This window comes from Penaeus vannamei, chromosome 37 (genome assembly GCF_042767895.1).
Source record: "Penaeus vannamei isolate JL-2024 chromosome 37, ASM4276789v1, whole genome shotgun sequence".
In the NCBI taxonomy this organism is placed as follows: Eukaryota; Metazoa; Arthropoda; class Malacostraca; order Decapoda; family Penaeidae; genus Penaeus; species Penaeus vannamei.
In genome coordinates this window covers 3,289,402-3,302,277 of record NC_091585.1, presented here as the reverse complement: position 1 = coordinate 3,302,277, position 12,876 = coordinate 3,289,402, and positions in this window count along the sequence as shown.

Below are 12,876 nucleotides of genomic sequence, written 5' to 3'. Positions count from 1 at the left end.
AGTGAGGGAGAGAGAAGAAAGAAGAAACAGCGAGAAAGGAAGAAAATGAGAGAGACAGAGAGAAATTAGAAGAGAGAAGGAGGAGAGATGGAGGGAGGGAAGAAGGGAGAGAATAAGAGATAGACAGATAGATAGAAAAAAGAGGTTATCATCATAGCAATTATCTTCTTCATGTCGCCAAGGCAAAGTAATTTTTATGCATTATTGACCTTCCGCAGACGAAGAAAGAAAGAAGTAAGAAAAAAAAAAAAACAGAAAAAAAGAAAGAAAAAAGAAAGAAAAAAATGAAGAAAAAGAAAGGGGAAAAATATATATACAAGGTCAGCAAGAATCTACCTGGCACACACACACACACACACACACACACACACACACACACACATATATACACACATAGATACACACACACACACACACCAGGGTCATTCTCGCTGACCTTCTGCCTGAAACCAAAATGACGACATGTTTGTCAAGGGAATAGATCGCCGCCACTTTCAACCGTCATTCATTCACAACAAACCACCACCCGGATATTAAACCACTCGAAAACCGTCCCTAATCTACCATTAAACCTTATCCAAGTCTCCCATGAACCATTAAACCACAGACCACATTTAAACCATCAAAACCAATCCCCTAACCAACAGCAAACCATGTCCTAACCACACCCAAACCACCACAATGCAACAAAGCATCCCAAACAACGACCCAACCATCCAACCACCAATTAAAACCCCCTTAAAGTACCTCCAAACCATCAAACCAAAATTAAATCCCCCTTAAAACAACTCCAAACCACCATTAAACCTTCTAACCAGCCACAAACCACCCAACCACCATTATATAAACCCTAAATCACTTTTAAACCACCATTAAACCTTCTAACCAGCCGCTAACCATCCAACCACCATTATAGAATCCCTAAATCACTTTCAAACCACCATTAAACCTTCTAAAAAGCTATAAACTACAATTGAACCATCCCTCAATAATCCAATACGCCTTTTAACCAGCCACAAACCATCTAACTACCACCCACAAATCACTCTTAAACCATTAAACCAACAAACCACGCCCAAACCACCTCCGAATTACCCTCTAACAACCACCAAGCATTCCTAAACCACTGCAAGACCATTCACATCCACCATAGGACTACCAAAACGACCGGAAAATCACCATCAACGCATTGAAACGACCCCAAACCACCATCAACCTCCCCCCCCCCCTCCCCCCTCCCCCTCAGCAAACCACACCCACAACGCCACAAAAATTACCACCCAATCACAACCCAGCTACCAAAAATCACCAGTAATCCACAAACCACGCCACCATACATCGCGATCACAATCTACTAAAGAACCCAGCAAAAATCACAACCACAAACAAAGCCACTGCAAATAACTTCTAAAAATCACAACCACAAACAAAGACACCAAAAATAATAGCAAAAAATCACAACCACAAAGTCACTGGAAATAACCTCCAAAAATCACAACCACAAACAAAGCCACAGAAAATTAAACCCAAAATCACAACTACAAACTAAACCACCTAAAATCACCTCCAAAAATCACAGCCACACACAAAGCCAGAAATCAGTCACAAACAAAATCAGAAATCAGGCACAAACAAAGCCAGGAATCAGTCACAAACAAAGCCAGAAATCAGCCACAAACAAAGCCAGAAATCAGTCACAAACAAAGCCAGAAATCAGTCACAAACAAAGCCAGAAATCAGCCACAAACAAAGCCAGAAATCAGTCACAAACAAAGCCAGAAATCAGTCACAAACAAAGCCAGAAATCAGTCACAAACAAAGCCAGAAATCAGTCACAAACAAAGCCAGAAATCAGCCACAAACAAAGCCAGAAATCAGTCACAAACACAGCCAGAAATCAGTCACAAACAAAGCCAGAAATCAGTCACAAACAAAGCCAGAAATCAATCACAAACAAAGCCAGAAATCAGTCACAAACAAAGCCAGAAATCAGTCACAAACAAAGCCAGAAATCAGTCACAAACAAAGTCAGAAATCAGTCACAAACAAAGCCAGAAATCAGTCACAAACAAAGCCAGAAATCAGTCACACACAAAGCCAGAAATCAGTCACAAACAAAGCCAGAAATCAGTCACAAACAAAGCCAGAAATCAGTCACAAACAAAGCCAGAAATCAGTCAGAAACAAAGCCAGAAATCAGTCAGAAACAAAGCCAGAAATCAGTCACAAACAAAGCCAGAAATCAGTCACAAACAAAGCCAGAAATCAGTCAGAAACAAAGCCAGAAATCAGTCACAAACAAAGCCAGAAATCAGTCACACACAAAGCCAGAAATCAGTCACAAACAAAGCCAGAAATCAGTCACAAACAAAATCAGAAATCAGGCACAAACAAAGCCAGGAATCAGTCACAAACAAAGCCAGAAATCAGCCACAAACAAAGCCAGAAATCAGTCACAAACAAAGCCAGAAATCAGTCACAAACAAAGCCAGAAATCAGCCACAAACAAAGCCAGAAATCAGTCACAAACAAAGCCAGAAATCAGTCACAAACAAAGCCAGAAATCAGTCACAAACAAAGCCAGAAATCAGTCACAAACAAAGTCAGAAATCAGTCACAAACGAAGCCAGAAATCAGCCACAAACAAAGCCAGAAATCAGTCACAAACAAAGCCAGAAATCAGTCACAAACAGAGCCAGAAATCAGCCACAAACAAAGCCAGAAATCAGTCACAAACAAAGCCAGAAATCAGGCACAAACAAAGCCAGAAATCAGTCACAAACAAAGCCAGAAATCAGTCACAAACAAAGCCAGAAATCAGTCACAAACGAAGCCAGAAATCAGTCACAAACGAAGCCAGAAATCAGTCACAAACAAAGCCAGAAATCAGTCACAAACGAAGCCAGGAATCAGTCACAAACGAAGCCAGAAATCAGTCACAAACAAAGCCAGAAATCAGTCACAAACAAAGTCAGAAATCAGTCACAAACAAAGTCAGAAATCAGTCACAAACGAAGCCAGAAATCAGTCACAAACGAAGCCAGAAATCAGTCACAAACAAAGCCAGAAATCAGTCACAAACAAAGTCAGAAATCAGTCACAAACAAAGTCAGAAATCAGTCACAAACGAAGCCAGAAATCAGTCACAAACGAAGCCAGGAATCAGTCACAAACAAAGCCAGAAATCAGTCACAAACAAAGCCAGAAATCAGTCACAAACAAAGCCAGAAATCAGTCACAAACAAAGCCAGAAATCAGTCACAAACAAAGCCAGAAATCAGTCACAAACAAAGCCAGAAATCAGTCACAAACAAAGTCAGAAATCAGTCACAAACAAAGCCAGAAATCAGTCACAAACAAAGCCAGAAATCAGTCACAAACAAAGCCAGAAATCAGTCACAAACGAAGCCAGAAATCAGTCACAAACAAAGCCAGAAATCAGTCACAAACAAAGCCAGAAATCAGTCACAAACAAAGCCAGAAATCAGTCACAAACACAGCCAGAAATCAGGCACAAACAAAGTCAGAAATCAGTCACAAACAAAGCCAGAAATCAGTCACAAACAAAGCCAGAAATCAGTCACAAACAGAGCCAGAAATCAGTCACAAACACAGCCAGAAATCAGTCACAAACAAAGCCAGAAATCAGTCACAAACAAAGTCAGAAATCAGTCACAAACAAAGCCAGAAATCAGTCACAAACAAAATCAGAAATCAGGCACAAACAAAGCCAGGAATCAGTCACAAACAAAGCCAGAAATCAGCCACAAACAAAGCCAGAAATCAGTCACAAACAAAGCCAGAAATCAGTCACAAACAAAGCCAGAAATCAGCCACAAACAAAGCCAGAAATCAGTCACAAACAAAGCCAGAAATCAGTCACAAACAAAGCCAGAAATCAGTCACAAACAAAGCCAGAAATCAGTCACAAACAAAGTCAGAAATCAGTCACAAACGAAGCCAGAAATCAGCCACAAACAAAGCCAGAAATCAGTCACAAACAAAGCCAGAAATCAGTCACAAACAGAGCCAGAAATCAGCCACAAACAAAGCCAGAAATCAGTCACAAACAAAGCCAGAAATCAGGCACAAACAAAGCCAGAAATCAGTCACAAACAAAGCCAGAAATCAGTCACAAACAAAGCCAGAAATCAGTCACAAACGAAGCCAGAAATCAGTCACAAACGAAGCCAGAAATCAGTCACAAACAAAGCCAGAAATCAGTCACAAACGAAGCCAGGAATCAGTCACAAACGAAGCCAGAAATCAGTCACAAACAAAGCCAGAAATCAGTCACAAACAAAGTCAGAAATCAGTCACAAACAAAGTCAGAAATCAGTCACAAACGAAGCCAGAAATCAGTCACAAACGAAGCCAGAAATCAGTCACAAACAAAGCCAGAAATCAGTCACAAACAAAGTCAGAAATCAGTCACAAACAAAGTCAGAAATCAGTCACAAACGAAGCCAGAAATCAGTCACAAACGAAGCCAGGAATCAGTCACAAACAAAGCCAGAAATCAGTCACAAACAAAGCCAGAAATCAGTCACAAACAAAGCCAGAAATCAGTCACAAACAAAGCCAGAAATCAGTCACAAACAAAGCCAGAAATCAGTCACAAACAAAGCCAGAAATCAGTCACAAACAAAGTCAGAAATCAGTCACAAACAAAGCCAGAAATCAGTCACAAACAAAGCCAGAAATCAGTCACAAACAAAGCCAGAAATCAGTCACAAACGAAGCCAGAAATCAGTCACAAACAAAGCCAGAAATCAGTCACAAACAAAGCCAGAAATCAGTCACAAACAAAGCCAGAAATCAGTCACAAACACAGCCAGAAATCAGGCACAAACAAAGTCAGAAATCAGTCACAAACAAAGCCAGAAATCAGTCACAAACAAAGCCAGAAATCAGTCACAAACAGAGCCAGAAATCAGTCACAAACACAGCCAGAAATCAGTCACAAACAAAGCCAGAAATCAGTCACAAACAAAGTCAGAAATCAGTCACAAACAAAGCCAGAAATCAGTCACAAACAAAGTCAGAAATCAGTCACAAACAAAGCCAGAAATCAGTCACAAACAGAGCCAGAAATCAGTCACAAACAAAGTCAGAAATCAGTCACAAACAAAGCCAGAAATCAGTCACAAACAGAGCCAGAAATCAGTCACAAACAAAGTCAGAAATCAGTCACAAACAAAGCCAGAAATCAGTCACAAACAAAGCCAGAAATCAGTCACAAACAAAGTCAGAAATCAGTCACAAACAAAGCCAGAAATCAGTCACAAACAAAGCCAGAAATCAGTCACAAACAGAGCCAGAAATCAGTCACAAACACAGCCAGAAATCAGTCACAAACAAAGCCAGAAATCAGTCACAAACAAAGTCAGAAATCAGTCACAAACAAAGCCAGAAATCAGTCACAAACAAAGCCAGAAATCAGTCACAAACAAAGCCAGAAATCAGTCACAAACAGAGCCAGAAATCAGTCACAAACAAAGCCAGAAATCAGTCACAAACGAAGCCAGAAATCAGTCACAAACGAAGCCAGGAATCAGTCACAAACAAAGCCAGAAATCAGTCACAAACAAAGCCAGGAATCAGTCACAAACAAAGCCAGAAATCAGTCACAAACAAAGCCAGAAATCAGTCACAAACAAAGCCAGAAATCAGTCACAAACAAAGCCAGAAATCAGTCACAAACAAAGCCAGAAATCAGTCACAAACAAAGCCAGAAATCAGTCACAAACACAGCCAGAAATCAGTCACAAACAAAGCCAGAAATCAATCACAAACAAAGCCAGAAATCAATCACAAACAAAGCCAGAAATCAGTCACAAACAAAGCCAGAAATCAGTCACAAACAAAGCCAGAAATCAGTCACAAACAAAGCCAGAAATCAGTCACAAACAAAGTCAGAAATCAGTCACAAACAAAGCCAGAAATCAGTCACAAACAAAGCCAGAAATCAGTCACAAACAAAGCCAGAAATCAGTCACAAACAAAGCCAGAAATCAGTCACAAACAAAGCCAGAAATCAGTCACAAACAAAGCCAGAAATCAGTCACAAACAAAGCCAGAAATCAGTCACAAACAAAGCCAGAAATCAGTCACAAACAAAGCCAGAAATCAGTCACAAACAAAGCCAGAAATCAGTCACAAACAAAGTCAGAAATCAGTCACAAACAAAGCCAGAAATCAGTCACAAACAAAGCCAGAAATCAGTCACAAACAAAGCCAGAAATCAGTCACAAACGAAGCCAGAAATCAGTCACAAACAAAGCCAGAAATCAGTCACAAACAAAGCCAGAAATCAGTCACAAACAAAGCCAGAAATCAGTCACAAACACAGCCAGAAATCAGGCACAAACAAAGTCAGAAATCAGTCACAAACAAAGCCAGAAATCAGTCACAAACAAAGTCAGAAATCAGTCACAAACAAAGCCAGAAATCAGTCACAAACAAAGCCAGAAATCAGTCACAAACAAAGTCAGAAATCAGTCACAAACAAAGCCAGAAATCAGTCACAAACAAAGCCAGAAATCAGTCACAAACAAAGCCAGAAATCAGTCACAAACAAAGCCAGAAATCAGTCACAAACAAAGCCAGAAATCAGTCACAAACAAAGCCAGAAATCAGTCACAAACAAAGTCAGAAATCAGTCACAAACAAAGCCAGAAATCAGTCACAAACAAAGCCAGAAATCAGTCACAAACAAAGCCAGAAATCAGTCACAAACGAAGCCAGAAATCAGTCACAAACAAAGCCAGAAATCAGTCACAAACAAAGCCAGAAATCAGTCACAAACAAAGCCAGAAATCAGTCACAAACACAGCCAGAAATCAGGCACAAACAAAGCCAGAAATCAGTCACAAACAAAGCCAGAAATCAGTCACAAACGAAGCCAGAAATCAATCACAAACAAAGCCAGAAATCAGTCACAAACAAAGCCAGAAATCAGTCACAAACAAAGCCAGAAATCAACCACAAACAAAGCCAGAAATCAGTCACAAACAAAGTCAGAAATCAGCCACAAACAAAGCCAGAAATCAGTCACAAACAAAGCCAGAAATCAGTCACAAACGAAGCCAGAAATCAATCACAAACAAAGCCAGAAATCAACCACAAACAAAGCCAGAAATCAACCACAAACAAAGCCAGAAATCAACCACAAACAAAGCCAGAAATCAGTCACAAACAAAGTCAGAAATCAGCCACAAACAAAGCCAGAAATCAGTCACAAACAAAGCCAGAAATCAGTCACAAACAAAGCCAGAAATCAGTCACAAACAAAGCCAGAAATCAGTCACAAACAAAGCCAGAAATCAGTCACAAACAAAGCCAGAAATCAGTCACAAACAAAGCCAGAAATCAGTCACAAACAAAGCCAGAAATCAGTCACAAACAAAGCCAGAAATCAGTCACAAACAAAGCCAGAAATCAGTCACAAACAAAGCCAGAAATCAGTCACAAACAAAGCCAGAAATCAGTCACAAACAAAGCCAGAAATCAGTCACAAACAAAGCCAGAAATCAGTCACAAACAAAGCCAGAAATCAGTCACAAACAAAGCCAGAAATCAGTCACAAACAAAGCCAGAAATCAGTCACAAACAAAGCCAGAAATCAGCCACAAACAAAGCCAGAAATCAGTCACAAACAAAGCCAGAAATCAGTCACAAACAAAGCCAGAAATCAGTCACAAACAAAGCCAGAAATCAGTCACAAACAAAGCCAGAAATCAGTCACAAACAAAGCCAGAAATCAGTCACAAACAAAGCCAGAAATCAGTCACAAACAAAGCCAGAAATCAGTCACAAACAAAGCCAGAAATCAGTCACAAACAAAGCCAGAAATCAGTCACAAACAAAGCCAGAAATCAGTCACAAACAAAGCCAGAAATCAGTCACAAACAAAGCCAGAAATCAGTCACAAACAAAGCCAGAAATCAGTCACAAACAAAGCCAGAAATCAGTCACAAACAAAGCCAGAAATCAGTCACAAACAAAGCCAGAAATCAGTCACAAACAAAGCCAGAAATCAGTCACAAACAAAGCCAGAAATCAGTCACAAACAAAGCCAGAAATCAGCCACAAACAAAGCCAGAAATCAGTCACAAACAAAGCCAGAAATCAGTCACAAACAAAGCCAGAAATCAGTCACAAACAAAGCCAGAAATCAGTCACAAACAAAGCCAGAAATCAGTCACAAACAAAGCCAGAAATCAGTCACAAACAAAGCCAGAAATCAGTCACAAACAAAGCCAGAAATCAGTCACAAACAAAGCCAGAAATCAGTCACAAACAAAGCCAGAAATCAGTCACAAACAAAGCCAGAAATCAGTCACAAACAAAGCCAGAAATCAGTCACAAACAAAGCCAGAAATCAGTCACAAACAAAGCCAGAAATCAGTCACAAACAAAGCCAGAAATCAGTCACAAACAAAGCCAGAAATCAGTCACAAACAAAGCCAGAAATCAGTCACAAACAAAGCCAGAAATCAGTCACAAACAAAGCCAGAAATCAGTCACAAACAAAGCCAGAAATCAGTCACAAACAAAGCCAGAAATCAGTCACAAACAAAGCCAGAAATCAGTCACAAACAAAGCCAGAAATCAGTCACAAACAAAGCCAGAAATCAGTCACAAACAAAGCCAGAAATCAGTCACAAACAGAGCCAGAAATCAGGCACAAACAAAGCCAGAAATCAGTCACAAACAGAGCCAGAAATCAGTCACAAACAGAGCCAGAAATCAGTCACAAACAAAGCCAGAAATCAGTCACAAACAAAGCCAGAAATCAGTCACAAACAAAGCCAGAAATCAGTCACAAACAAAGCCAGAAATCAGTCACAAACAAAGCCAGAAATCAGTCACAAACAAAGCCAGAAATCAGTCACAAACAAAGCCAGAAATCAGTCACAAACAAAGCCAGAAATCAGTCACAAACAAAGCCAGAAATCAGTTACAAACAAAGCCAGAAATCAGTCACAAACAAAGCCAGAAATCAGTCACAAACAAAGCCAGAAATCAGTTACAAACAAAGCCAGGAATCAGTCACAAACAAAGCCAGAAATCAGTCACAAACAAAGCCAGAAATCAGTCACAAACAAAGCCAGAAATCAGTCACAAACAAAGCCAGAAATCAGTCACAAACAAAGCCAGAAATCAGTCACAAACAAAGCCAGAAATCAGTCACAAACAAAGCCAGAAATCAGTCACAAACAAAGCCAGAAATCAGTCACAAACAAAGCCAGAAATCAGTCACAAACGAAGCCAGAAATCAGTCACAAACAAAGCCAGAAATCAGTCACAAACAAAGCCAGAAATCAGTCACAAACAAAACCAGAAATCAGTCACAAACAAAGCCAGAAATCAGTCACAAACAAAGCCAGAAATCAGTCACAAACAAAGCCAGAAATCAGTCACAAACAAAGCCAGAAATCAGTCACAAACAAAGCCAGAAATCAGTCACAAACGAAGCCAGAAATCAGTCACAAACAAAGCCAGAAATCAGTCACAAACAAAGCCAGAAATCAGTCACAAACAAAGCCAGAAATCAGTCACAAACAAAGCCAGAAATCAGTCACAAACAAAGCCAGAAATCAGTCACAAACAAAGCCAGAAATCAGTCACAAACAAAGCCAGAAATCAGTCACAAACAAAACCAGAAATCAGTCACAAACAAAGCCAGAAATCAGTCACAAACAAAGCCAGAAATCAGTCACAAACAAAGCCAGAAATCAGTCACAAACACAGCCAGAAATCAGTCACAAACACAGCCAGAAATCAGTCACAAACGAAGCCAGAAATCAGTCACAAACGAAGCCAGAAATCAGTCACAAACAAAGCCAGAAATCAGTCACAAACAAAGCCAGAAATCAGTCACAAACAAAGCCAGAAATCAGTCACAAACGAAGCCAGAAATCAGTCACAAACAAAGCCAGAAATCAGTCACAAACACAGCCAGAAATCAGTCACAAACACAGCCAGAAATCAGTCACAAACACAGCCAGAAATCAGTCACAAACGAAGCCAGAAATCAGTCACAAACGAAGCCAGAAATCAGTCACAAACAAAGCCAGAAATCAGTCACAAACAAAGCCAGAAATCAGTCACAAACAAAGCCAGAAATCAGTCACAAACAAAGCCAGAAATCAGTCACAAACAAAGCCAGAAATCAGTCACAAACAAAGCCAGAAATCAGTCACAAACACAGCCAGAAATCAGTCACAAACACAGCCAGAAATCAGTCACAAACACAGCCAGAAATCAGTCACAAACAAAGCCAGAAATCAGTCACAAACACAGCCAGAAATCAGTCACAAACACAGCCAGAAATCAGTCACAAACACAGCCAGAAATCAGTCACAAACACAGCCAGAAATCAGTCACAAACACAGCCAGAAATCAGTCACAAACACAGCCAGAAATCAGTCACAAACAAAGCCAGAAATCAGTCACAAACAAAGCCAGAAATCAGTCACAAACACAGCCAGAAATCAGTCACAAACAAAGCCAGAAATCAGTCACAAACAAAGCCAGAAATCAGTCACAAACAAAGCCAGAAATCAGTCACAAACACAGCCAGAAATCAGTCACAAACACAGCCAGAAATCAGTCACAAACACAGCCAGAAATCAGTCACAAACAAAGCCAGAAATCAGTCACAAACACAGCCAGAAATCAGTCACAAACAAAGCCAGAAATCAGTCACAAACACAGCCAGAAATCAGTCACAAACAAAGCCAGAAATCAGTCACAAACAAAGCCAGAAATCAGTCACAAACAAAGCCAGAAATCAGTCACAAACAAAGCCAGAAATCAGTCACAAACACAGCCAGAAATCAGTCACAAACACAGCCAGAAATCAAGCACAAACACAGCCAGAAATCAGTCACAAACACAGCCAGAAATCAGTCACAAACAAAGCCAGAAATCAGTCACAAACAAAGCCAGAAATCAGTCACAAACGAAGCCAGAAATCAGTCACAAACAAAGCCAGAAATCAGTCACAAACAAAGCCAGAAATCAGTCACAAACAAAGCCAGAAATCAGTCACAAACGAAGCCAGAAATCAGTCACAAACAAAGCCAGAAATCAGTCACAAACAAAGCCAGAAATCAGTCAGAAACAAAGCCAGAAATCAGTCAGAAACAAAGCCAGAAATCAGTCACAAACACAGCCAGAAATCAGCCACAAACAAAGCCAGAAATCAGTCACAAACACAGCCAGAAATCAGTCACAAACACAGCCAGAAATCAGTCACAAACACAGCCAGAAATCAGTCACAAACAAAGCCAGAAATCAGTCACAAACACAGCCAGAAATCAGTCACAAACACAGCCAGAAATCAGTCACAAACACAGCCAGAAATCAGTCACAAACAAAGCCAGAAATCAGTCACAAACACAGCCAGAAATCAGTCACAAACAAAGTCAGAAATCAGTCACAAACAAAGCCAGAAATCAGTCACAAACACAGCCAGAAATCAGTCACAAACACAGCCAGAAATCAGTCACAAACACAGCCAGAAATCAGCCACAAACAAAGCCAGAAATCAGTCACAAACAAAGCCAGAAATCAGTCACAAACAAAGCCAGAAATCAGTCACAAACAAAGCCAGAAATCAGTCACAAACAAAGCCAGAAATCAGTCACAAACACAGCCAGAAATCAGTCACAAACACAGCCAGAAATCAGTCACAAACACAGCCAGAAATCAGTCACAAACAAAGCCAGAAATCAGTCACAAACACAGCCAGAAATCAGTCACAAACACAGCCAGAAATCAGTCACAAACACAGCCAGAAATCAGCCACAAACAAAGCCAGAAATCAGTCACAAACAAAGCCAGAAATCAGTCACAAACAAAGCCAGAAATCAGTCACAAACAAAGCCAGAAATCAGTCACAAACAAAGCCAGAAATCAGTCACAAACACAGCCAGAAATCAGTCACAAACACAGCCAGAAATCAGTCACAAACACAGCCAGAAATCAGTCACAAACAAAGCCAGAAATCAGTCACAAACACAGCCAGAAATCAGTCACAAACACAGCCAGAAATCAGTCACAAACACAGCCAGAAATCAGTCACAAACAAAGCCAGAAATCAGTCACAAACAAAGCCAGAAATCAGTCACAAACAAAGCCAGAAATCAGTCACAAACAAAGCCAGAAATCAGTCACAAACGAAGCCAGAAATCAGTCACAAACAAAGCCAGAAATCAGTCACAAACACAGCCAGAAATCAGTCACAAACACAGCCAGAAATCAGTCACAAACACAGCCAGAAATCAGTCACAAACAAAACCACCGAAAATCATTAAAAAAAAAAAAAAACTCCAACAACCCCCCCCCCCTCAAAAAAAAAAAAAAAAAAAACACCGGAAATCATTTAAAAACTCCAACCCCCCCCCCCGCCAAAAAAAAAACACCCAAAAAACCCACCGAAAATCATTTAAAAACCCTCCAACACCCCCCCCCCCTCAAAAAAAATCACAAAAAAACACACCGGAAATCATAAAAAAAACTCCAACAACCCCCTCCCCCCTCAAAAAAAAAAAAAAAAATCACCAAAAAAACACCGAAAATCATAAAAAAAACTCCAACAACCCCCCCCCTCAAAAAAAAAAAAACCCAAAACACACCGAAAATAATAATAAAAAAAAAACTCCAACAACCCCCTCCCCCTCAAAAAAAAAAAAAAAAAAAAAAAAAAAAATCACCAAAAAAAAACACCGAAAATCATAAAAAAAACTCCAACAACCCCCTCCCCCTCAAAAAAAAAAAAAAAAAAAAAAAAAAAAAAAATCACCAAAAAAAAAACACCGAAAATCATAAAAAAAACTCCAACAACCCCCCCCCCCCTAAAAAAAA